At 50.7% G+C, this 25,788-nt stretch overlaps 1 pseudogene; it reads right to left on the reverse strand.

Moving 5' to 3' along the window:
- Window positions 1-1,480: 1,480 nt before the first annotated feature.
- Window positions 1,481-21,100, reverse strand: LOC135889367 (zinc finger protein 345-like; annotated as a pseudogene).
- Between the last annotated feature and the right edge of the window lie 4,688 nt (window positions 21,101-25,788).

The raw sequence follows: 25,788 nt of genomic DNA on the forward strand, positions 1-25,788 counted from the left end.
TGTTCCACCTCTATATCAAGTCTAGTTTGTGTTTCCTTTCTTGTTCCTTCCCCTCCATTTCTTTACCTTGGAGTTCCAGGACCCTTTGGTGCGCAGCTTCTTGTCTGGCATTCTCTGCTTCAATCTGCCGTCGCTGTAATGCCATATGTCTTCTGTGTTCTTTTCCCTTCTCTTCTGCCTGCAATCTGCACAGCTCCAGCTTCTTACTAGTTTCACTTTCATGCATTTTCCTGTTTTTCTCTCCCGACTTCCCTTGCCCGAAATAAGCGAACAGAAAATAACTGGTAACTTCTTTGACTGATCTTCAGCCACTACATTTAAAACTCACATAAAATCACCACCAGTGTCTCAGAGCAGGGGTGTCCAAACTACGGCCCACGGGCCGAATCCAGCCCAGGGCTTCCATTTGTCCGGCCCTCCAACCAACAGGGGAGAAGCGAACAGCTGAGTAGGCACGCCAGGCAGGCAGGGGGAGAGGCTGCCGGCTCGCGCAGGGGGGGGGGTAGCTCAGCTGAGCTGTGTGGAGGGGTGAGTGCCCCCGGGAGCCAGTGTCCCCCCAAAAGGGGAGCCAACTTAGGGGAGAGTCATTGCTGCAGCCGAGCAGGCACGGACCCCTGCCTTAGAGTAAAAATAGAAGCCAGATGCTTAATTACATCTCAAATAAATGGAGTAAAGAAGATGGAAATTAACAATTTCATAATGGTTAAATTTTAACTACAGCACTAATAGAACCAAACAGTATTTGTATGAGACAAATGTGTGAGTTTTTTAAAAAAATAAAAATAAAAAAAAGTGAAATGATTTTTAATGTATTGACAAATATTTTGTGTGATTTCACAGTACCTGCATCGATTAACTTTTATACCTGATTTAGAATTTAATGCAACACTGACACAGTAGTGTTGTTTTTTTAAATGATTTTGCATATATTTGCATACATTTAATTTCTTTCACAGTTGCTTCGGCCCGCGAAGCCCCTTCAAAAATCTAATATGGCCCTTGTCTCATAAAGTTTGGAAACCCCATCTCAGAGCAACACGCTGAGCATATGATCCTGCTCAATTGCACCACTGTGATGGTTCCCCCTGGGGTGCCGCCTGGAACTGGGTCACCACTGAGACCCCCTGGCCCACCAGCCTGGGTTTCCACTCACACTGTACTGCTGTGAGAAGCTGCCAACCCCTCCAGGCTTCACAATGCACTTCCACCAGCGCACATACAGGTAGGGACACACCCAGCTGCAGCTACGTACACACGGGTTCTTTAACCGGTCCCTGCCTGGGAAGGCACAGCTAAGGCACCTCCCATTTCCTAAGGCACCACCCCCTGGAGGGTAAACCCAAAATTATACCGCCTTGCGCTGCACAGAGAACTGTACAGTGTAAGCTCATGAAATTCGCCTCCTCCCTCAATGCGGAAAGGGAATATACAACAGCTTTCTGCCCCAAGTTATGACTTCCATGCACTGGTTTTAGACAAACAAAAACAAGTTTATTAACTACAGAAGATAGATTTTAAGTGGTGTGGAAGAAAACGCGTTTTTCTTCCACAGTATAAGAGATAGCAAATGGATCAAAGCAGATGATCTAGCAAATAAAAACACAATTTAAACTTAATATACTAAAGAGATTGGCTATGAATAGCAAATTCTCACCCTAGATGATGATTTAAGCTGGTTGCAGAGATTCTTAAGGGGCCAGCTCCCCTGGCTTGCAGCTTAAAAACCCCAGGTATTCCTTTCACAGGCTAGAAACCCCTCTAGCCTGCATCCAGCACTTCTCCCCCAGTTCAGTCTTTGTTCCTTAGGTATTTCCGAGAGTCTCTTTGCGATAGGGAGTCAGTGAAGAACCCGGATGATGTCATTCTCCTGCCTTAAATATCTTTTGCATATGGTGGGAATCATTTGCCTCCAAGCTTGGTGCCCACGTCTTTCAGTGGAAAAACATTGTTATTCCAAGATGGAGTCCAGTACCAGGTGATCTGGTCACATGACCCCATAGTGTAATGTGACCAGTGTCATGACCCCATAGTGTCATTCCAGAGGACATGCTTCCATGCTGATGACGCTCGTTAAAAAAAAATGCACTAATTAAATTTGTGACGCGTTTTTTTTAACGAGCATCAGCAGCATGGAAGCATGTCCTCTGGAATGGTGGTCGAAGTGTGAAAGGGCACACAAATGTTTAGCGTATCTGGCATGTAAATACCTTGCAATGCCGGCTACAAAAGTGCCATATGAACACCTGTTCTCACATTCAGTTGACACTGCAAAAAAGAAGCGAACAGCATTATCGCCTGTAAATGTAAACAAACTTGTTTGTCTTAGCGATTGGCTGAACAAGAAGTAGGACTGAGTGGAGTTGTAGGCTGTAAAGTTTTACACTGTTTTGTTTTTGAGTGCTGATATATAACAAAAAAAATCTACATTTGTAAATTGCACTTTCACGATAGTGATGGCACTACATTACTTGTATTAGATGAACTGAAAAATACTGTTTTATCATTTTTACAGTGCAGATATCTATAAGAAAAATAATATAAACTGAGCACTGTACACTTTGTATTCTGTGTTGTAGTTGAAATCAATATATTTGAAAATATAGAAAGACATCCACAAATATTTAATAAATGTCAATTGGTATTCTATTGTTTAACAGTGCGATTAAAACTGTGAATAATCACGATTAATTTTTTAAATCGTGATTAATTTTTTGAGTTAATCGTGTGAGTTATCTGTGATTAATGGACAGCCCTAGTACTGAGGTATGAGCCTGACTGAAGGTTTTCCCGCACTCACAACATTCATAGGATCTCTCTCTCGTGTGGATTCTCCAATATCTAGTAAGATCTGAGCTGAGAGTGAAGGTTTTCCCGCACTCTCAGCATTCATAGGGTGTCTCTCCCGTGTGGATTCTCTCATGTCTAGTGAGCTGTGAGCCGCAATTGAAGGCTTTCCCGCACTCACCGCATTTAAAGGGGCGCTCCCCAGTGTGGATTCGCTGATGTTTAATAAGGTTTGAGGTGGAAATGAAGCTTTTCCCGCACTCACAGCATTCATAGGGTCTCTCTCCCGTGTGGATTCTCTCATGTCTAGTGACGTCTGAACTCCTAGTGAAGCTTTTCCCACACTGGGAGCACTGAAAGGGCCTCTCCCCTGTGTGGATTCTTTCATGGGTAGTAAGATCTGAGCTGTGCGTGAAGGTTTTCCCGCACTCACTGCATTCATAAGGTCTCTCCCCCCTGTGCATTCTCTCATGTCTAGTGAGCTTTGAACTGCAACTGAAGGCTTTCCCGCACTCACCGCATGTATAGGGACTTTCCCCTGTGTGGATTCGCTGATGTTGAGTAAGTTTTGAGCTGGCAATGAAGCTTTTTCCGCACTCACAGCATTCATAGGGTCTCTCTCCCGTGTGGATTCTCTCATGTCTAGTAAGGTCTGAGCTCCTAGTGAAGGTTTTCCCACATTGAAAGCATTGAAAAGGCCTCTCCCCTGTGTGGATTCTCTCATGGGTAGTAAGATCTGACCTGAGAGTGAAGCTTTTCCCACACTCACTGCATTCATGGGGTCTCTCTCCTCTGTGGATTCTCTCATGTCTAGTGAGCTCGGAGCTGCAATTGAAGGCTTTTCCGCACTCACCACATTCATAGGGCCTCTCCCCTGTGTGGATTGTCTGATGTTGAATAAGGTTTGAGCTGGAAGTGAAGGTTTTCCCGCACTCACAGCATTTATAGGGTCTCTCTCCCGTGTGCATTCTCTCATGTCTAATAAGGGATGAGCTCCTGGTGAAGCTTTTCCCACACTGAGAGCACTGAAAGGGCCTCTCCCCCCTGTGCATTCGCTCATGTGTAGTAAGATATGAGCTGAGAGTGAAGGTTTTCCCGCACTCATGGCATTCATAGGGTTTCTCTCCTGTGTGGATTATCTCATGTCGAGTGAGGTGTGAGATGCGATTGAAGGTTTTCCCGCACTCACAGCATTCATAGAGTTTCTCTCCTGTGTGGATTCTCTGATGTGCAATAAGGGCAGAGCAGTCACTGAAGTTTGCCCCACACTCACTGCATGTATATTTTCTCTTTCCTCTGAGGATTTTCTGCTGGGCTGTGGTTTCTTTGAGGTCCTTGTGAGTTCCCCAAGAGTAAATTAATTTTCCCATTTTCTCCCCTGGTTGGTTTCCTTGCTCACTCTCTGAACTGCGCTGAATCTCACAGACTTTTCCCTGCTCATGAATCGTGGGCACTTTCTCTTTGGATCTTTGCGATAATGCTCCGTGTGATTCCACTTGCTCAGGATCTTCCTGCTGGGACTTCTGCTTCTCATTCTCACTCACCATCGCATCACCTGCTGGGACAGAGAGAGAAACCTGAAACTGGGCTGGACAAGGGAAGACCAAACCAAAATAAGTGCTGGAGAGATGTCAAAAAACAGGAACTCAATTCCCCTAACTCTTCCCCCAAATTCTGCCTTCACATCCCATCCAAATTCTCAGACAGAAGGGAGGAAGCTACTGCCAGGTGTCAGTTAGGATCTGTAGGAAGCCCTGAGCTGTATCTGCCCGGATGATACGACACCTGCTGGGGACAATCCTGAATTGAGAGCTCTCAAGCTCTTTGTGGGGTACTCCAGATTTTTCGCTCAGGCACTTACAGATTCTGAGTTGGTTAAATGTTCCTCACCTGTGCAGGGAGCTCTCAGGATCTCTTTTTCCTCTGAATCCTGGAGGTCTGGGACCCACGGCTCTTCCCCTTGTTCCAGCTGGGAGATGACATCAGGTTTGGAAACTGGAAACCCTGTTCAGATGAAAGAAAACAAGGAGATCAGGTGAATTTATATGACTTTGTAATTAAAAATAATTATTAATTTAAAACCCAGTCCTTAGTAAACCAGTGAAATCCCAGGGCCAGCTCCTCAGGTCCTCAAAGATGCAGAACACTATGCTTAAGAGGGATTGAAATACACACATATCTGCTAGGAACACACACAGACAGACACTGTGACAGTCTGTAACCCTGTATTCACTCTTCTGCAAAATTATGATATATTTTGTACAAAGTATGCCTTGTCGGGTATCATTTGGAAACTCATAATATGCTGAACATCATTGTCTTGTTAAACTGTGTGTTAAAATAGAAACACTGCGTATATAAAGTGTGACAGAGCTCCTTCTCCGCCTCAGTGGTTTCCATGATTCCTCTTAGTGGCGGGGTGGGGTATTCCTCTTCCCCTCAGGATTTCCCCACTGTGACGTTATTGACAGGAACTGTGACCGTATAGATTACTGTTGCAACCAAGCTCCTATAATTGCACCAAATCTTGTACAAAGGAGGTCAAGTAAGGTGTCTATGAAAGGTTATAATTTGCTGGTTATGATTGTGCTGCCTGTAGGTGTATTGTTTTTGTATTTGAAGTTATAAATATTGGCTATGTACTTGTATCTCAATGTGTTTGATTCTAAGTAGCATTAGTGAAGCTTTTGGTCAGCTTCTTGAGAAAGAATTCTTCAGATTAAGTGCCCAATCAAGAAACACTTAACGGACAGTGGACCTTGGGAGACTCCAATCTACATCTGAGGAGCCTTCCTGGGAACGTTCAAAGTAGCATGTGAGCAATGGCTGCTGCCTGCAAACTGAGTCATGCATGGACATGTGACTTGCCCATGTGACCCCAAACTGCTGCTGTGATTTTCCACAGTAAGAACAAAGGGGTCCTTCCACATGGCAGAGGATATAAAAGGCTCTGGAAACCCCTCCATTTTGTCTTCAATCCTGACCTCTGGAGGAACTGTGTTTGAAACTGAAGCTCTGAACATAGGACTGAATGACCCATCCAAGCTGGGATGTTTGTACTCCAGAGACTTGATTGGTTTAAATCAGCAGTAATCCCATCAAGCCTGAAACAAGCCTGAACTAAGAACTTTGCAATTGTATGTATTTGATTCCATTTAACCAATTTTAACTCATCTATATTTCTTCCTTTTTATGAATAAACCTTTAGATTTTAGATTCTAAAGGATTGGCAACAGCGTGATTTGTGGGCAAGATCTGACTGGTATATTGACCTGGGGCGGGGCTTGGTCCTTAGGGCTCGGGAGAACCTTTTTTCTTTTACTGGGGTATTGGTTTTCATAACCCCCATAAGGAGTGGCGCTGGTGGGTATACAAGGGAACAGGAGTATCTAAGGGAATTGCTTGTATGACTTCTGGTTAGCCCGTGGGGTAAAACCGAAGTCCTCTGTTTGGGTGGTTTGGTGTGCCTTAGACCCCCAGTCTTGGGCTGCAACTGCCCTGCTCTAAGCAATTTGTCCTGAATTGATACTCTCAGTAGTGTCCCGCCAAAGACGGCATTGTTACACCCACGCCCTTGGGTTTACTGTCCACGCCTTGCCTGAGCAGGGTTCCTCACGGCCTTCTTGACGGGGAAGGGGGAGGGAAGCCTCTTAATCTCTGGTAGCCCCTCCGGGCATGGTGGGGACAGGCCAGATACCCAGTTCAGTCTCTTCCCTCTGGTGGGTTCTCGTCCCTCAAACCTCCAGGACCCGGAAGGGCTGTTTGCCCTGCCCTTTGCCTTTGTACCTGAGGGGTTTCCCTCCTGGTGCTTGTCAGCATCTGTACCGCCCAGCTCTCCAGTAGCGTGCCTGCCTCCCACAGCTCCTATCGTGCCCTCCTATCTGGCTGGAGGGGAGGCTCTCAACAGGTTCTGGCAGGCCAGTTGATTGGCCCCAGGTGTCTTAATTCACCTGGAGTAACCCCTGTTCAGTTACCAGGGGAAAAGGATCCTGCTTATCCTGGAGCTAATATACTTGCCTTCCACCACTCTCCTGTAACCGGCTGGCCTGACCCCGTCACAAAAGAGATAAGATTTTACTGCATGATGTTACAGAAAAAATGTTAGCATTCTGGGGAACACCCGCAGACCAGTTCCTCCGAGACAGCACGGCTAACACCTGGTTAAGTGGCCATTCTCCAGCAGGGGGAAGGCGTGAGCGAGAAATTTACATTCCATCACAGGGAGGACTTGAACCTCACATCGACAACACATGGAGCCTGTCACCATGACTCAGCTGAAAACTGAAGATGTTTCTAGCACACAGGACTGAATTATAAAAAGAGGTGAGGAAAACACTTGATACTCTCTCTCCTGCCCCTTTTCTCTCTGCTCATGACATCAACTCCTCCTGAAGAACTGAACTTCGGGAGGCGGGGCCCCTGGCTGAAAGGAAACCCAGCCTGTCACAGCATACGGGGAGAGAGAGATATTTGCTGTGCATCTGTTTTAGCTTGTGAAGTTAGACGTTAGTTTGTGTTTCATCTTTTATTTCTTTTGTAAGCAATTCTGCCTTTTACGCCTCATTACTTGTAGTCACTTAAAATCTTTTCTTTCTGTAGTTAATAGATAAAACAATAAAACAACTTTATTGTTGGATTACAGTGTGAGACACTCCGCTTGGGATAACAAGCCTGGTGCCTGTCATTTCCCACGGATGAAGTGACAGACTTTGTATGACCTTGTATTATTCAGTAGTGTGCTGGAGAGTGCAAGACACATTTCTGGGGGGAAATCTGGGACTAGAGAATGTGCCGGTATTCCCCTGGGGTGTAATTCACGAGTGGCTGAGTAGCAGCACTCAATACTGTGTCGCTGGGAGCGAGTTACATGCTGGAGAACGTGTGTTAGCTGCCCAGGAGTGGCTGTTCTCACAGCAAAGCAGTGTGGAAAGGCATCCCAGGTTGGAGAACTGATGGGGGACAGCTGTTCAACAGTCCAGAGTGTACCCTGGGTAATGTCACAGACACACATTATCAAAGAGGGCTCCTAAAACACAGAAGGTAAATGACTGTCTCAGAAAGTGAAGACTCCACACAGAGGGCAAGTCTCCCTGGCACTGCTTCTTGCTGAGAGAGAGGTCCAGAGACAATGAGAGAGTCCTGGGGAAGCTGGGAACAGTCAGCATGGGCTGCTGGGGTTCAGTGGAGCAAGGAAGAGAAAGGGGAGGGAGATCACTGAATGCAGGATCTCCGCAACATTCGAGGTCAGGAAAGCACCTACTGCAGCATTAGGGAATCTAGTGAATCAGGTGTAATGGGAGTATGAAAATCCCTGGAGGTGGAGAGTGCTGGGAAATCAGAAGCTATAATTCAGGAGCAACAGACTCTAATTCCTCTGGACAAGCAGAATGTGAAAAATAAGCATCAGGCCAGGTGACGTCAGGCATGATGGAGCCCAAGATCCAAGGCGCCTGCAGAGAAGAGAGATTGTGGCTATTGCAGATGGGGTTGGGGAAGCAGGACTCTCGAGATGTTTCACTACCAACCTAGGCCATTTTCACATCCTGGGGGCAATCCAGACCCGTGAGGAGTTGTGTCGTCTGTAATCCTGGGTGACTTTCAATGTTCTGCTGCAGGAGCTCCCTTGTCTGGATGCTCCCAGCCAGCATTCAAGGACACACTGAGTGTCTGTGTGATAAGTAACCCTGGACCAGCAGCCTGCTTGTTACACTCCAGGCACATTCTGGATTCTACCAGCCTTGAATACACTTGGCAAGAGTCAGCAACAGCTGAATTTTCCCCAAACCATGTGCTCTGCAATGGCTACTTTTTCCTGGATCATTCAGAGGAATAATGAGGATTGTTTTCTCCTCAAAAGAGACAAATGGCCCAGCTTATCACTTCAACTGGAGTTGGCTAGCACTTGAATTCAAAGACAGCACCGGATTCGTTTAGATTAAGAGTAAAACAAGTTTAGTAACAAAGGCATTAAGGTGAGTTCAGGTATAAAGAAGAAAGTCAGAAATGGTTACAAGCAAGTGAAAGTGAAAAATGCTTTCTGGAGACTAGGATTTAACAAAACTACAGTTTTGGCTCAAGGCAGATTCTTACCACACTACTTTCCAGCAGGAGGGCAGACCACCCCCTTACTCAATATCTCCCCCAAAGTCCAAAGGGCTTGGTTCCGTTGTCTTCCTAAATGGAAAATAACTTGGGGTTCTCTGCCTCTCTTTTGTGTAGTTCAGTGAACCTTTGAAAGGGAGTTTTCTGAAGGTTCCCCTCCAAAGTAAAGGGCATTCAAGCTGTGAGGAAGGAGGCCTGGAGTCTAGTGATGAAGGAAGTTCAATGTTGGTTTCTTCCCCTGCTGGTGTTTGTTAAAATGGAATTTGGTCTGTTCCTGCGATATCCTCCCCCACCATGATGCTGAGTGGTTACCTCTGTCCCTTGTTAGTTTGATGGTTTCTTTTATGCAAACTGCATTCCCATTGTCTCTTAATGTACCTGGAAAGTACCTTCAAGGTAGCAGAACCACCTGCCTTTGTCTAGGGTGGGGTAATTTCAACCCTGGCTGGCAGACACGCTTTAAGAACATCATTTGCAACGTCTGTAATATTGAATTTGTCCTCCATACAAACACCATGCAATAATATCAATGTACACAATGTCATTAGGTTTCTATTGCTATTAGGGCTGCCAATTAATCGCAGTTAACTTGTGCGATAAAGTCAAAAAAATTAATCGTGATTAAAAAAGTTAATTGCGATTAATCGCTGTTTTAATCGCACTGTTAAAGAACAGAATAACAATTGAAATTTATTAAACATTTTTGGATGTTTTTCTACATTTTCATATATACTGATTTCTATTACAACACAGAATATAAAGTGTACACTGCTCAGTTTATATTATTTTTGATTACTAATATTTGCACTGTAAAAATGATAAAAAGAAACAGTATTTTTCAATTCACCTCATACTGTCATGCAAGCTCGCTCTTGTAACAGTGCAATTTACAAATGTCGATTTTTTTTTGTTACATAACTGCACTCAAAACCAAAACTTTAGAGCCTACAAGTCCACTCAGTCCTATTTCTTGTTCAGCTAATCGCTAAGACAAACAAGTTTGTTTACATTTACGGGAGATAATGCTGTCCACTTATTTACGTCTCCAGAAAGTGAGTATAGATGTTCACATGGGACTTTTGTAGCCGGCATTGCAAGATATTTACGTGCCAGATATGCTAAACATGTGTGTGCCCCTTCATGCTTCCATGCTGACAACGCTCATGGAAAAAAAAAATGCGTTAATTAAATTTGTGACTGAATTCCTTGGGGGAGAATTGTATCAGAGGGGTAGCCGTGTTAGTCTGGATCTGTAAAAAGCGACAAAGAGTCCTGTGGCACCTTACAGACTAACAGAAATATTGGAGCATAAGCTTTCGTGGGTGAATACCCACTTCGTCATGCGTCTGACGAAAGCTTATGCTCCAATACGTCTGTTAGTCTATAAGGTGCCACAGGACTCTGTCGCTTTTTGGGAGAGAATTGTATGTCTCCGGCTCTGTTTTATCCACATTCTGCCATATATTTCATGTTATAGCAGTCTCGGATGATGACCCAGCACATGTTGTTCGTTTTAAGAACACTTTTACTGCAGATCTGACAAAATGCAAAGAAGATACCAATGTGAGATTTCTAAAGGTAGCTACAGCACTCGACCCAAAATTTAAGAATCTGAAGTCCTTCCAAAATTTGAGAGGGACTAGGTGTGGAGCATGCTTTCAGAAGTCTTAAAAGAGCAACACTCCGATGCGGAAACTACAGAACCCGAACCACCAAAAAAGAAAATCAACCTTCTGCTGGTGGCATCTGACTCAGATAATGAAAATGAACATGCATCAGTCTGCACTGCTTTGGATTGTTATCGAGCAGAACCCATCATCAGCCATGTACGCATGTCCTCTGGAATGGTGGTTGAAGCATGAAGGGACATATGAATCTTTAGCGCATCTGGCATGTAAATACCTTGCAACGCCGGCTACCACAGTGCCATGCAAATGCCGATTCTCACTTTCAGGTGACATTGTGAACAAGAAGCGGGCAGCATTATCTCTTGCAAATATAAACAAACTTGTTTGTCTGAGCGAGTGGCTGAACAAGAAATAGAACTGAGTGGACTTGTAGGCTCTAACGTTTTACATTGTTTTATTTTTGAATGCAGTTATTTTTTATGCGTAACTCTACATTTGTATGTTCAACTTCCATGACAAATTGTACTACAGTACTTGAAAAATACTATTTCTTTTGTTTTTTACAGTGCAAATATTTGTAATCAGAAATAAATATAAAGTGAGCACTGTACACTTTGTATTCTGTGTTGTAATAGAAATCAATATCTTTGAAAACATAGAAAACATCCAAAAATAGAATACCATTTATTTAAGTATTATTTTTAACAGTCTGATTAATTGTGATTAATTTTTTTAATCGCTTGACAGCTCTAATTGCTATCTTAGGCTAGATACACACTACAGATTATGTCAGCATAAATTATGTTACTCTGGGGTGTGAGGACGCCACCTTCCTGAGCGACGTAAGTTACAGTGACGTGTCGGTGTGGCCGGCGCTGTGTCAGTGGGAAAGCTTCTCCTGCCAACAGAGCTACTGCTGCTCCTGGGGCCTGGAGTAATTAAGTCAATGGGAGAACTCTCTCCTGTTGGTTTAGATCATCCGTAGTGCAGCCATAGCCTTCCATGACACCTTTTAAACACACTACAACCTCAGCGTTACAAACACCAGAGTTATGAACTGACCGGTCAACCATACATGTCATTTGGAATGGGAAAAACTCAATCAGGCAGCAGCAAAGACCCCCCCACCCAAAAAAACCCCCCAAACAAATACAGTACTGTACTGTGTTAAATGTAAATTACTAAAAAAATAAAGGGGAAGTTTTAAAAAAAGATTTGACACAAAAAGGAAAGTGTTTCTGTGCTAGTTTCATTTAAATTAAGATGGTTAAAAGCAGCATTTTTCTTCTGCATAATAAAGTTTCAAAGCTGTATTAAGTCAATGTTCGGTTGTAAACATTTGAAAGAAGAACCATAACGATTTGTTCAGAGTTATGAACATTTCAGAGTTACAAACAACCTCCAGTGCTTTTGTGGGTGAAACTTATGTTGGTCAGGGGTGTGTTTTTTCATACCCTTGACTGACAAAAAGTGTTACGACAAAAGTGCTAGTGTAGACATCGCATAGGTGCTGTGCTAAGTGGATCGGTGATGGGAGGTGTAACTGGTAGGCTGGAATATCTGTGAATCTGAGAGCGTCCAATGGAACAGGGGCTGGACTCTCCAGGGAGACTCTCAGAGGGCTCAGCGGTTTGAATGTGTCTATTGCTTCCCTGTTGAGAATATTTTGAAGTGCTGTAAAATCCACATGCAGACTCTGGCATGGTCTGCTCTTTACAGTTCTGCCAAGACAGCTCTGTTGCTTAGGGCTGTGAAAAATCACACCTCCCCTCTGTGACGAACTGGGACTGTTCTTACTGTGATCTGTAAGTGCTGACAGGGGAGTGTGGCTAGGATGGTCTCCATTGGGGGATGGGAGAATGACTGAAGGGAAATACCTGAGCCTGTAACATGAGAACCCAGGAGGGGGCTGGGGCGAGGTGACACCTTTGCCCGGGAAACTGAACAAAGGCGGTGGGAGGGGTCGCTGAAGGCAGACTCGGGGAAGCTAGCTGGTGAGGAGGCTGGAGGCAGGGAGGGCTCTGACCTCTGGAGGGGGCTTGGGGTGCCCAAGGACCCCAAGATGGACCTAACTGAGGGGTATCCTGTTGTCTGTGCCTGCAAGACCTGTCTCGGACTGTATTCCCGTCGTCTAAATAAACCTTCTGCTTTACTGGCTGGCTGAGAGTCGTGGTGAATCGCAGGAAGCCGGGGGTGCAGGGCCCTGAGTCCCCCCTTACTCCGTGACACCCTCCCCCCCACAGCTATACTGGCAAAAGGATGAGTGTGGACACAGTCATAGTGGCAAAACATCCACTACAAAAGATGAAACAAACTAAATGCCCATAAACTACTTTACTGCAGAGCTAAGGTTGCCCGGTGCTGTCTCCTGCTTTTCACCGTATGGTCGGTGGCTAAACAAATCTCTGCAAAGCAGAAAATGAACAGTAAATATACACGTCTTCTCTGCATTGCCACCTTAACTCTGCTCCCATCCCTGCAGCTGGTAAGAGCCACTGGGAATGGTTTTCTAAGGGTGGTGCAAAGATTAATAACCTACCCCAGGCCCTGGGGTATTCACCATCTGTTCAGGACTTCACATCAAGGCTGGATGCCTTTCTGAAAATGATTTAGTCAAACACAAGGTGTCCAGCTCAGTACAGCAGTAACTGAAAGAAATTCTACAGTCTGTGATACAGGAGATCAGCCTAGACGACCAAGTCATCCCTTCTGAGCTTAAAATTCTATGAATCCATAACAGATACAAGGAAGGACTAAGAACGTGCCATTGTTTGTGTTGTGTTTCACACACTGGAAGACCAGCATTTATCTGAACGCCCTGCAGCTGTGTGCACTGGGTCAGCTGTAGCTGTAATCGGATGGTGGAGAGAGCAGTTGGAGCAGCCTGGCAGAGCTGTGACCGTGGTATGCAGAGAGGTGCAGGTGAACCCCGTGGGACCGAGTTTGCCCCATTTCAGTGCTCAGTGTTGTGATCCAAACCCCAGTTTCACCGTAAAACCAGAAGGTATTTGACCGTGTGCCAAACTGCTCCTGCTCTGTTCCCGCAGTGTTGTGTAGCAGGGGAGGGCAGAGAGCTAGTTTGTGTGTCACTGGCATGTGGGGTGATGCTGAATCAGGGCAGCGTAATGGTTACACTACAGGGGTGATGTGAACGTTAATTAGTCACTTCCCCTTCTAAGAACCAAGGGGATGGGAATCCTTACCCAGCAAGGTCACATTCTCATAGTTCTCCTGCATGACGGCTCTGTAGAGGGCTCTTGGAGGGGGGTCCAGCAGAGCCCCCTCTTCTCTGGTGAAATACACAGCCACCTCCTCGAAGGTCACCGGCCCCTGAAAGAGCAAGAGTCCAACACTCAGTACCTGCTGCCCCAGTCACAGCCCCACTATTCGTGTGGGAGAGGAGCCCATCAAATGGAAGCTCTGGATGGTTTGGCATCAACAGTCCCACCTCCACACCACTCAGAGCATCCAGGAAACACCAGGGTGAGGGGACAGAGAGAGCTCCTTGTCTCTCCCAGCAGATCCATCACACAGCTACTAGCCACAGACTGACACAGGAGGTGGAGCCCCTAGCAGGGTGCAGGGAGAGCTCCGGGGAAGGAAGCCCAACACGCTCCTTGTTGTGAGGAGTTGGATATGAGAGGAGAGACATGTCCCCTATGCCTCACGCGTGGGTGCCCCCTTCATCTCTCAGTAGCCAGTGGTTAGTCAGGTCAGGCTCCAGCACTCGGAGTGTGGTTCTTTTTCCTAACCCCAGCTAGGTGGGTTGTTTCCTGTTCCACAAATTAGGGCGTTTCCACCTCTGAACCCCACGCGTCTGTGCAGCGAGACCCAGTGCTATCCTGGCCAGACGAACTCCAGAGCTCACCTCTGGAGCTGGGCCAGGATACAAGGGGCTGGGCTCAGAGCATGGACAGGACCAGCGGGTTGAGCATCAGTGTCCTCCCCCGTAGGGAAAGACACAGAGCAGTTACGCCACCTCTGCAGCCGCTCAGAGAGGGGGAGACACAAAAACTGCCCCCCGAGGGTCGTCCAAGGGAAGGGGGAATGAGACAACCCTGGGGGCGGCAGCACTATGGGAGGTGGAGGGGAGAGAGACAGAGAATGCGACAGAGCCAGGAGTGGGAACAGGATCAGGATCAGAGGCAGAGACGGGGTCAGTGTCCCCAGCGGGCAGCACCTCTCGACGGGGTTCAGGGGCCGAGGGTACAGGGAGAGGAAGGGGGCCCTCAACAATGCCGGGCCTGGGCACCGCAAGCTCAGCACCCGTAACCACGGTGTCGGGCAGGATGGCATCTGCAATTGGCCCCCGCTGGGAGGAAAGGCAGCACTTCGCCTCGGGGGGGTGCACCCAAGGGCTCGGGGCCCGCTCGCCCGGCACCGTCCATCCACACAAGGGGCGTGGCTTGGTGCCGTCTGTGGCTGGGCAGATGGATGAGCCCAGAAACACCCCAGGGCCGAGAGTGGTGGCAGCAGCCTGGGGTAGGGGAGGGAGAGGAGGAGGCAGCGTGACTAATCCTCCCCCACATCGAGGCCTCTGGCAAGGGGGCGTCCTCCCGCTGAGTGACCGGGGTCACACCCAGGGCCTCCATCTCCTGAAAACTGGAGCGAAAATCTTCCCCCGCTGCCCCAGACTCCTCCCCGCCAGCAACCGAGGGGGGCACAGATGACGAGGGGGCAGGAGGGGCTCCATCCGAGGCCCCCCAGGGAGGAGGGGGTGCCGTTCCCCACGGCATCCTCAGCTGGCTCCACCTGCTGGACCCTATGAGGGGGTGGGACAGACGGCTTGGCAGTAGCGGCTCCCCTCCCCCTCCGTGTCAAGGCAGGTGGTGAGCCCGGGCCTTGCGTTTGACGCATTCCCCTGTCTGAGCTCCCAGCCCTCCAAGGTGGAGGCAGAGGGCTGAACAACAGGATGGAGCCGGGGGGGAGGGATACCTCCCCCGTGGTGGGCCCTCTCCCATGCTCGGCAGCAGCCCTGCTGTCCTCTCCTCCATGGGCCCCACTGCACTGCGTCCAACGGAGGTGGGGCCCACCCACTCGTCTGGGCACGACGGGTGGTTACCCCCGGGGCCCGAGTGGGAGCAATGACAGAAGGAGGAGAGGCGACTATAGGAGCTGGGCCACCAGGGTTGCCGGCGATGACAGGGCCGGCACCCTCCCGGGTCTCGGCAGTCCCAGGCATCCCTCCGTGCCGGGGGCAGTCCCTCTGGACATGGCAGAGGTAACACCAGGCCTCCCCCGAAGAGCAGAGCACCCTGTAATGGGCCCCATGGTGGGACACCAGAAAGGACCCCTCTAGCGTGGCTCTGGAGCTGCCGGCGGAAGGACAGGACGTGACAGAGGGCGGGGTCCTTCCAGCCCCGGGGGAGAGGGCTGATGACAGAAAGGGGTTTCCCCCGGGTGGAGAGGAAGGGCAGTAGGGCAGCATGGGGCAGGAAGGGCGGGACGGAGGTAAAATCTACCCGCACGCCCAGGTCTTCCAGGGGCTCAGTGGGAACATATACGCCCCCCACCGCCAGGCCCTTCCCCACCGCCTCCCAGGCAGTGGCCTCCGACGCCAGGAAGACAACAACCTTCCTGTACATCTTGGAGGTCGCCACCGCGGCCGTGGGCCCCACCACCCGCGCCAACGCCCGCACGTAGGTCTCCACATGGGGAGAGGCCGGCACCAGGAGGCAATGGACGCCAGGCTCCCTGCTTAGAGTGGGAAAGGGGTCCCGGCCGCCAGGGATGGAACTGGATGCGGCAGATGAAGTAGTGGTGTGTGGAGGGGCTGCAGCCACCTGGGCGTATGCTCTGGGGTCAAGGGAGGGACACCCCCAGAGCTGGTGGAGGGAATAGCAGGAGAAGGGGTGTCCCGTGGTGGATGATGGGGGGGGGACGGCCCCGACTACAGGGGGGGTTTCACCTTCCGAATGGGGCTCTTGCACTTTTTCTTCCCTGGGCCCTTTTTACTGTCCGAGGGGGCTCCCCCGAAACTGGAGGGGGAAGGGGCCACGGCAGCCTCAGAGTCTCTTCTCGTGTCCACCGGTGGTGCCCCCTACTGGGGCAACTGCAGAGGGGCTGGCAGTGGTGGTGGAGAGGTTAGCAGCAGGGAGAGATGGGGGAGCTGGCAGGAGGGGGCCACAGGGTCAGCATGAGGGGCCCCACCCACACTCTCCCCCGCCATTCTGGGAAGGGGCAGGAGGGAGCACCGGTGGGGGGGGGGGGGGAGATGGAGGGAGAGGGGGAAGGGGAAAAGCCAACCACTCTTCCCCACTAGGCTGCGGGCAGGGCAGGAAGGTGCCAATGGAGGGGGGGCTCGTTAGGCCGATCGAGGCGGGGCACGGTGGGGGTACCTGCTCCTCCGGCTGCACTGGAAAGGGGAGGGACCACAATACCAATGGGGGGGGAGCACAATGGACAGGGAGGGGGGGGCAATGTAAAAAAGGGAAAGTGGCACAAGTGCTTAGGGAGGGAATGTGGCGTACACAGCCGGGGGCTGAGCGAGGGGGAAGCAGTGGGGGGGAAGGGAGCAGACTGAAGACAGGCTGGGGCGGGGCAGGCAAACGAACACAAACTCCCAAGGGGTCAAGGCGGAAGAGGGGCGGAGGGGGGGAGGAGGAAAATGGATAGTAAGGGGCAGGCAGCAAGGGGAAGGGGGATAAACTGCTGCAGGGAGGCTGGTGGGCAAGCAGGTGGGGAAGGGAGGGCCAGTCCGAGTGGGATGGGGAAGGCTGTGAAGGAAGCAGCTGTGTCGAGGGGCAAAGAGCCGGTCCAGAGGGTAGGTGGGGGTGGTGAGAGGGGGGGAGGGCTACATGCCCCCTCCCCACAACACCAGTAGCTCTCACCAGCACAGGAGCAGAGATGGAAGAGTCCCTCAGTCCCGCAACAAACCCCCTCCCCGTGTCCTGCAGCCGCCCTGTGACTCCTCCTCGCCCACAGCAGCAGGCTCCGAAGCAGCAGGCAGCCAGGAGACCCCAGGGAGGGTGGTGGGGCCTCGCGTCCCTCCGGAGGGCAGGGCAGGGCAGGCCAGCTAGCGGCAGCCAGGGAGCGCTCCAGCCAGCAGCAGCCAGAGAACTGGCCACACTGCAGTGGGGCGGAGGGGGCTCCCTCTGACCCAGCAGTGGATCGGGGGAACAGGAGGTATAAAAGGCCCAGCCCCCAACTCAGCTGGAGCTGAGACAGATGCATCCTGGTAGCTCCAGGCTGCGGCTTTGCTGGAGCCAAGAGACACCCTGCTCCCGGAGGAACCCGGGGAGCTGCCGTGACTGCCACTGGCTACCGACCCCGGGCAGACAGGCCCGCCGCTGACCCAGGTACGCCCCGAGGGGAGGGGAGGGAGGAAGTGGCCCGGGGCAGCCCGAAGCGCGGTCAGCGTACTGCGGCTGGACTCCCTGCTGACCCAGCGGCAGATCACTCCACCACTGTTAGGCCCTGGGCTGGGACTGGTGGGGTCGGGTAGGCCCCGGGCCCCCCACCGCTGGGGTGGCAGCCTGCCCACCGTAGGCCAGTGTTCACCTGCCAAAGCCAGGGTGCTAGACTGTTCACCGCTCCGCCCTGCCTTAGGGTTGGGGCCTTGGACCAATGGTGCCCGCCCTGCCTGAGGCCTGGACCCCTAAAGCGTTGTCTGCTCTGCCCCGCCTAAGGGCCAAGAGCCCACAGACTCCCGGGGGGCCCTGCTCCTGCCTGAGGATCAGAACCCAGATACTCACAGGGGTTTCGCCTGGTAGGGTGGTCGGGACTCTGCTAATTCCCCTGAGACGAGGCAGGTGCTGCGGCCTCCCTCCGACCCAGAAGGGGGAAGGACGATTACACCACCACCACAGTCTGTTCCTGGAATCTAAGCCACTCATTAAACAGATCCCAGCAGGTTTGCCACCCCCTGGCCTCCTCCCTTCCCCACCCTGTGTATTTCCTGCCCCGCTCCAACCTCCAAACCAGACTGCACAAACCTTCCCACCTCCTGTGTATTTGCTGCCCCTCTCCCTCCAGCAGGAACCCACCAGCAACCCCCCAATAATCCCTACCTGAACTGGCACCTCTGCAGCCATTTCCCTTCCCTGTCCCATGGGAGGCTGGGATCAGCTGGAGCGAAATGTGGGCGTCATTCTGCAGCCTGGCAGGGCGAGAAGGGCAGTTGTGGAGGTTTCAGAACAGACTTTAGTTCATTTCACATCACGACTCCCCCAGGCCCTTTCCCTGCAGACAGACACCCCAGATTCTGCCATGCTGGGAACATGCTTGACCTCTTTTACAGTGTAGACCTGGCCCCTCCTGCCAGGCAAAGCCCACACAGTTTTAAGCCCCCAGAAAAGAGCAGAACCAAAGGAGTCACTTTGGGGCATTACCCCGACACTGACCCCCGAGCTGTGCACACCCCAGCTGGGGGGATATGGAGTCAGGAACTGGCTTTTCTTCTCCCAGATCACAATGGAGGCTGCAGCCTCTGACCCAGGAAGCTGAATCCTAATACCCAGGACAGAGAGTTTGAGCCGCCTTCCCTCTTTTAGCAACAAGCAGAACCCTGTGGTAAGAGCAGCTAATGAAACCCCCTCCCGAGAGGGACAATTGTTCATGGCACCTCGTCTTTCCTTGCAGTGACTCCGGATTAACACTGCTCTCAATGACACCAGAAGCACAGTTCAGAAAGGATGAGGCCAGAATCCTCTTCAGTAGATCACTGTGTGGGACTCCTAACCCCCTTCCCACCTCCCTCACCCCCAGATCTAGGACAAGGACTCAGGGCAAGAATTTTCCCACAGAACCCGAAGTTCCTGCAGTTTTCCAGAGGGAAGAGAAGCAAAAATCTGCTGGTGGTTTCACCTCTCAGTGTCTGATAAGTGGATAGAAAGTTATCACCAGCCTCTGCTGGCCACTCACACAGGCAGAGGGAGCCCTGGGGGGTGCATCTTTAAGAGGAGAATGGAAGGCCAAAATAGCGAAGACATGTCCATGCCCTGTCACTAGCAAATAATGGCCACCATAGATCCACCCCAGAGGTGGCTGCATCTTAGCACTGCGGGAAGCAGCCCCTCACAGAGACCATTTGTCATGGGGTTTGGGAAACTTCTGGACCCACACTGCACTCAGGCTAGGTCTACACTGCAGCGGGGGTCCGACCTAAGATACGCAACTTCAGCTACGTGAATACCGTAGCTGAAGTTGCGTATTTTAGGTCGGCTTACCTAGCGGTGAGGACGCGGGAAAGTCGACCGCTGCCGCGCTGCCGCCGACTCCGCTGCCGCCTCCTGCCGAGGTGGATTTCCGGAGTCGACGGCAGAGCGATCAGGGATCGATTTTACCGCGTCTTCACTAGACGCGGTAAGTCGATCCCCGATAAACCGATTGCTACCCGCCGGATCGGCGGGTAGTGAAGACAAAGCCTCAGAGAGACCTCCTCATCCTGTGCCAGCTGGAGCAGAGAAAAGGGTCCAGCCAACTCTCCTGTTACCACTTGGGACCCACTGATCCCCAAACAGGGGGAGGCCTCTGGCTTTGACGTGTATTAAATATGTGGCTGGTCTCTTTCATCAGCAAACCTTTTAACAGAGATAAAGGGGGGGACAAATGATTCTCAAAGGAGAGGGAGAAAGATGATCCTTGTGCAATTTAACCCTGGTAAAGTCCAGGATTTGTAATTGCCGTTTGATAATGACATAGAAAGAGGCAAACCTGAGATCTGAAGTCCATGTTCGGCAATGAAAGAGAAAAGGGCGGAAATGTGAGGAATGTGGATCTAGTTTTGTAAATTCGAGGAAAAGTGACAAATGGGGGGGGGTGATGTCAGTGGTGAAGATGAAGTGAAAGCTGAGTGTGTTTCCCATCAGTATCTGATGAGTGAGGAGAGAAAAAGGGGGCGACATGGGCACAGATTAGAGACCCGGGTTGGAGAATCGGGGGAGGGGTCAATCTGGGATTGTTGGTATTTGATAATCAGAGCGACGGGGGATCTCGGGGCACGTTCAGTCCGGGACAGACACTGGGAGACAAGGGGGATATTCGAGGTTTGGATCCAACCTGTGAGACTGGCGGAGAAAAGCGGGTCCCAGACTCGGGATTTGCTCCCAGGGCAGGAACCGGGAGGGCCCCGTGGGTCGGGGTTGGTAACGGGGGTGTGTGTGACCCGGGGGGGGGAGTGTAGAAATGGCACAAACAGGGACTGGATCCAATTAACTCTCCCCGACCCACCGGGGATTTCCTGCTGCCCCGAGACAGTTCAAATACCCCCCCCTGACCCCCCCCCCCGCGACTCCGGCTCCGCCCCTCCCCCCGCACTGACCCCCCCCCCCCGCGACTCCGGCTCCGCCTCTCCCCCCGCACTGACCCCCCCCCGCGACTCCGGCTCCGCCCCTCCCCCCGCACTGACCCCCCCCCCCGCGACTCCGGCTCCGCCCCGCCCCCCGCACTGAACCCCCCCCCGCGACTCCGGCTCCGCCCCTCCTCCCGCCCCACAGGGGACCCCACCGCCAGGCCTCGCTCTCTGCCCGGCCCGCACTGACCCGGCTCCGGCTCTTACCAGCTTCCGCACCGGGAAGAAAACGGGGGGCGAGGCGGGCAGCAGAGGCCGGAAGTGACGCCCCCGCGGGCCCGGCGCGAGGCGGTTCCGTTAGGACGGTTGGAGCGAGCGCGCCGCGCGCAGGGAGGCGGAGCTGGGAGCTGCCCCCGGGTTGGGGGGCGGGGCCTGGCGCGCGGGTGCTGCTGGGCTGCGGGGAGGGGGGCTCAGGGCGGGCGCTCGCTGGGGGCAGCAGGTTTGAATCCCAGCCATTCCGGGCATGCTCAGTCCAAGCCCCCGTGAGCGCTGCAGCCCCGGGGGGTAATTAACAAAGCGTGAGGGGAGGGGGGCAGATCCCCCCGCCCCTGGGAACCGGCCCCCTGGTTGTTCCCGCCCCTGGGGCAGGCTCCGAGCTGCGTTCACACCAGTGACCCCGCTCCCCCCCTCCAGCCAGGGGCTGCCCCAGAGCCGGGGGGGGGTCAGATGGGGCCAGAGGCCGGGCCCCAGCGGGGTTCCCCTGGGTGTGTCGGGGTGGGGGGCCGGGAAGGGAGGGATGAGCGCGGGGGGGGGACAGACCGTGTGAACCCGGTGGGACCCGGCTCTGGGCAGGCAGGAGATCGGGGGGCAGGGGGGTTTCTCTCTGGTTTTGTCACTTCAGACTGAATCATTTCCCCTGAATTCTTCCCCCTTTTCTCTAACTATCAAATATGGGGATCAAATCCATGTAGATCCCCCCTCGACACACACACACACCCTTTTCTCTCCAGTGATTGTCCATGTCTCTAGTCTCCTGAGGTTTTGCCCCGGTTTCTAATTCTCACACGGTAGATTAAAATCTCCTCGGCCTGGGGAAATTTTCCCACCCGTTTTATCTGCAGCCAATTGTCCTTGTTCAAGTGGGAAATTGTCGCCCTGAGTCATTCCCCCAAACTGGCAGGGGATTAGAGTTTGCAGCTGAGGGGGGCCTGGAGATGCGGCTGGCTCTGGGGTGGGACGGGGCGGCCGATCGGTCTCTGCCAGTAACTGGGCCTGGGAGGGACACAGGAGGGAAAGGGAGAAATGACTGTTCTCAATGGAGTGACCAGGCCCAGCTGCTGCCCCCCCCCACACTTCCGTCTCCCCAGTGCAGCGCCCCACAGCCACCAGCTGCCTGTCTCCTGCCCCTCCCATCCTGCTGCCCCCTCCCCACGGCCAGGGAGCCTTCCTGCTCCAGCCCCGCTCCCTGGCCGCCTTAAAACACCTTCACAAAGGGCTCCTGCTGCCCCTGGGACTGGTGGTGATGGAGGGGAACCGTCACTTTCTGGTTGTTTATTTGTTGTACAATCAGCCTGGGCAGCAGGTAATGGAGGCTGGGGGAGGCCCTGGCAGGGCTCAGAGCGACTCTGTGTGGCCCGGCTCAGGGCTTGGCCCTGGCTGGCTGAGGCTCGGGGCTCCTTGGGTGCCAGTGGGAACTCAGGGCCAGCCCACGGTAGTGGGGGTGGGGCAGGGTCTTGGGCATTAGAGGGGGGCAGGGGGCTAGCCTCCCCGAACCGGGGATGCACCTGCTGCCCATAAAAATCAGATCCAATCCTTTCAAACGTTCCCACTAATTATTGAACATCCCTCAGATCTTCGTGTTTTTATCTTATATTATCAAATATTACGTTTTTGACCCATTTTCTCCCCAGTTCTTAAGATGGGGAGAAGATACTCCGAGTGGAGCAGATTGTTAAGCGTAAGAAATTAACCCATGTTGCCAGAACTGTTCAAACTGAAGTAGGCAGTTAATACTGCTGCACTCCTAGGAGAAAGGAGAATTCGTGGATTACAGATTGTTATAATGAGACATATAACCAGCGTCTTTCTTTTTTCTTGTTTTGTTTTTTGAGACCATAAGAACATAAGAACATAAGAAAGGCCGTACTGGGTCAGACCAAAGGTCCATCTAGCCCAGTATCTGTCTACCAACAGTGGCCAATGCCAGGTGCCCCAGAGGGAGTGAACCTAACAGGCAATGATCAAGTGATCTCTCTCCTGCCATCCATCTCCATCCTCTGACGAACAGAGGCTAGGGACACCATTCTTACCCATCCTGGCTAATAGCCATTTATGGACTTAGCCACCATGAATTTATCCAGTCCCCTTTTAAACATTGTTATAGTCCTAGCCTTCACAACCTCCTCAAGCAAGGAGTTCCACAAGTTGACTGTGCGCTGCGTGAAGAAGAACTTCCTTTTATTTGTTTTAAACCTGCTGCCTATTAATTTCATTTGGTGACCCCTAGTTCTTGTATTATGGGAATAAGTAAATAACTTTTCCTTATCCACTTTCTCAACATCACTCATGATTTTATATACCTCTATCATGTCCCCCCTTAGTCTTCTCTTTTCCAAACTGAAGAGACCATGATTTTTAGAGTCTGGCACAGCTATGAATGTAAGCTCCCAGGCTCGGCTTTTGAAGGTGTTTTGCAAGTTTCCTTTGAGGGCTAGGACTGAGAGGTGAGATCTTGAGTGATTATTTTGGGGAAGTGTTTGTCCACAAGCGATGGGGTGGGTTTTGTCTTCCACCGTGTTTCTGTGTGAGTTCGTTCAAGAGCAGAGTGATTGTCTAGCTTCACCCCCGTAGTTTTTGCTGGGGGCATTTAGTGCACTGGATGGAGTCCCGCACATGCTTAATGAACACACTTGGACTGAGGTGGAGATGGACATAGGAGATGGAAGTGTTGAGAGTCTCTGGGTTAGGCTAAAAGGGGTAAAAAACAAGGGTGATGTCATGCTAGGAGTCTACTACAGGCCACCTAACCAGGTGGAAGAGGTGGATGAGTCTTTTTTTAAACAACTAACAAAATCATCCAAAGCCCAAGATTTGGTGGTGATGGGGAACTTCAACTATCCGGATATATGTTGGGAAAATAACACAGCGGGACACAGACTACCCAACAAATTCTTGGACTTCATTGCAGACAACTTTTTATTTCAGAAGGTTGAACAAGCTACTAGGGGGGAAGCTGTTCTAGACTTGATTTTAACAAATAGGGAGGAACTCATTGAGAATTTGAAAGTAGAAGGCAGCTTGGGTGAAAGTGATCATGAAATCATAGAGTTTGCAATTCTAAGGAAGGGTAGAAGGGAGAAGAGCAAAATAGAGACAATGGATTTCAGGAAGGCAGATTTTGGTAAGCTCAGAGAGCTGATAGGTAAGGTCCCATGGGAATCAAGACTGAGGGGAAAAACAACTGAGGAGAGTTGGCAGTTTTTCAAAGGGACACTATTAAGGGCCCAAAAGCAAGCTATTACGCTGGTTAGGAAAGATAGAAAATGTGGCAAAAGACCACCTTGGCTTAACCACGAGATCTTGCATGATCTAAAAGATAAAAAGGAGTCATAAAAAAAATGGAAACTAGGACAGATTACAAAGGATGAATATAGGCAAACAACACAGGAATGCAGGGGCAAGATTAGAAAGGCAAAGGCACAAAATGAGCTCAAACTAGCTACAGGAATAAAGGGAAACAAGAAGACTTTTTATCAATACATTAGAAGTAAGAGGAAGACCAAAGACAGGGTAGGCCCACTGCTCAGTGAAGAGGGAGAAACAGTAACAGGAAACTTGGAAATGGCAGAGATGCTTAGTGACTTCTTTGTTTTGGTCTTCACCGAGAAGTCTGAAGGAATGCCTAACATAGGCCTGGTCTACACTACGACTTTAATTCGGATTTAGCTGCTTTAATTCGAATTAACGCTTGACCCGTCCACACAACGAAGCCATTTAATTCGAATTAAAGAGCCCTTTAATTCGATTTCTGTACTCCTCCTCGACGAGAGGAGTAGCGTCAAAATCGGTATTGTTAATCCGAATTAAGGTTAGTGTGGCCGCAATTCGAAGTTATTGGCAATTCAATGTTATTGGCTACCCACAATGCAACGCTCTGGAAATCGATGCTACTACGGTAGCTTGGACGCACACCACCGAATTAATGGTGCCTAGTGTGGCCGAATACATTCGAATTTATAAAATCGGTTTCCTAAATTCGAATTATATAAATTCGGATTAATCCTGTAGTGTAGACATACCCATAGTGAATGCTAATGGGAAGGGGGTAGGTTTAGCAGATAAAATAAAAAAAGAACAAGTTAAAAATCACTTAGAAAAGTTAGATGCCTGCAAGTCACCAGGGCCTGATGAAATGCATCCTAGAATACTCAAGGAGCTAATAGAGGAGGTATCTGAGCCTCTAGCTATTATCTTTGGAAAATCGTGGGAGACGGGAGAGATTCCAGAAGACTGGAAAAGGGCAAATATAGTGCCCATCTATAAAAAGGGAAATAAAAACAACCCAGGAAACTACAGACCAGTTAGTTTAACTTCTGTGCCAGGGAAGATAATGGAGCAAGTAATTAAGGAAATCATCTGCAAACACTTGGAAGGTGGTAAGGTGATAGGGAATAGCCAGCATGGATTTGTAAAGAACAAATCGTGTCAAACCAATCTGATAGCTTTCTTTGATAGGATAACGAGTCTTGTGGATAAGGGAGAAGCTGTGGATGTGGTATACCTAGACTTTAGTAAGGCATTTGATACGGTCTCGCATGATATTCTTATCGAGAAACTAGGCAAATACAATTTAGATGGGGCTACTATAAGGTGGGTGCATAACTGGCTGGATAACCGTACTCAGAGAGTTGTTATTAATGGTTCCCAATCCTGCTGGAAAGGCATAACGAGTGGGGTTCCGCAGGGGTCTGTTTTGGGACCGGCTCTGTTCAATATCTTCATTAACGACATAGATATTGGCATAGAAAGTACGCTTATTAAATT

Source organism: Emys orbicularis, chromosome 15 (genome assembly GCF_028017835.1).
Source record: "Emys orbicularis isolate rEmyOrb1 chromosome 15, rEmyOrb1.hap1, whole genome shotgun sequence".
Taxonomy (NCBI): Eukaryota; Metazoa; Chordata; order Testudines; family Emydidae; genus Emys; species Emys orbicularis.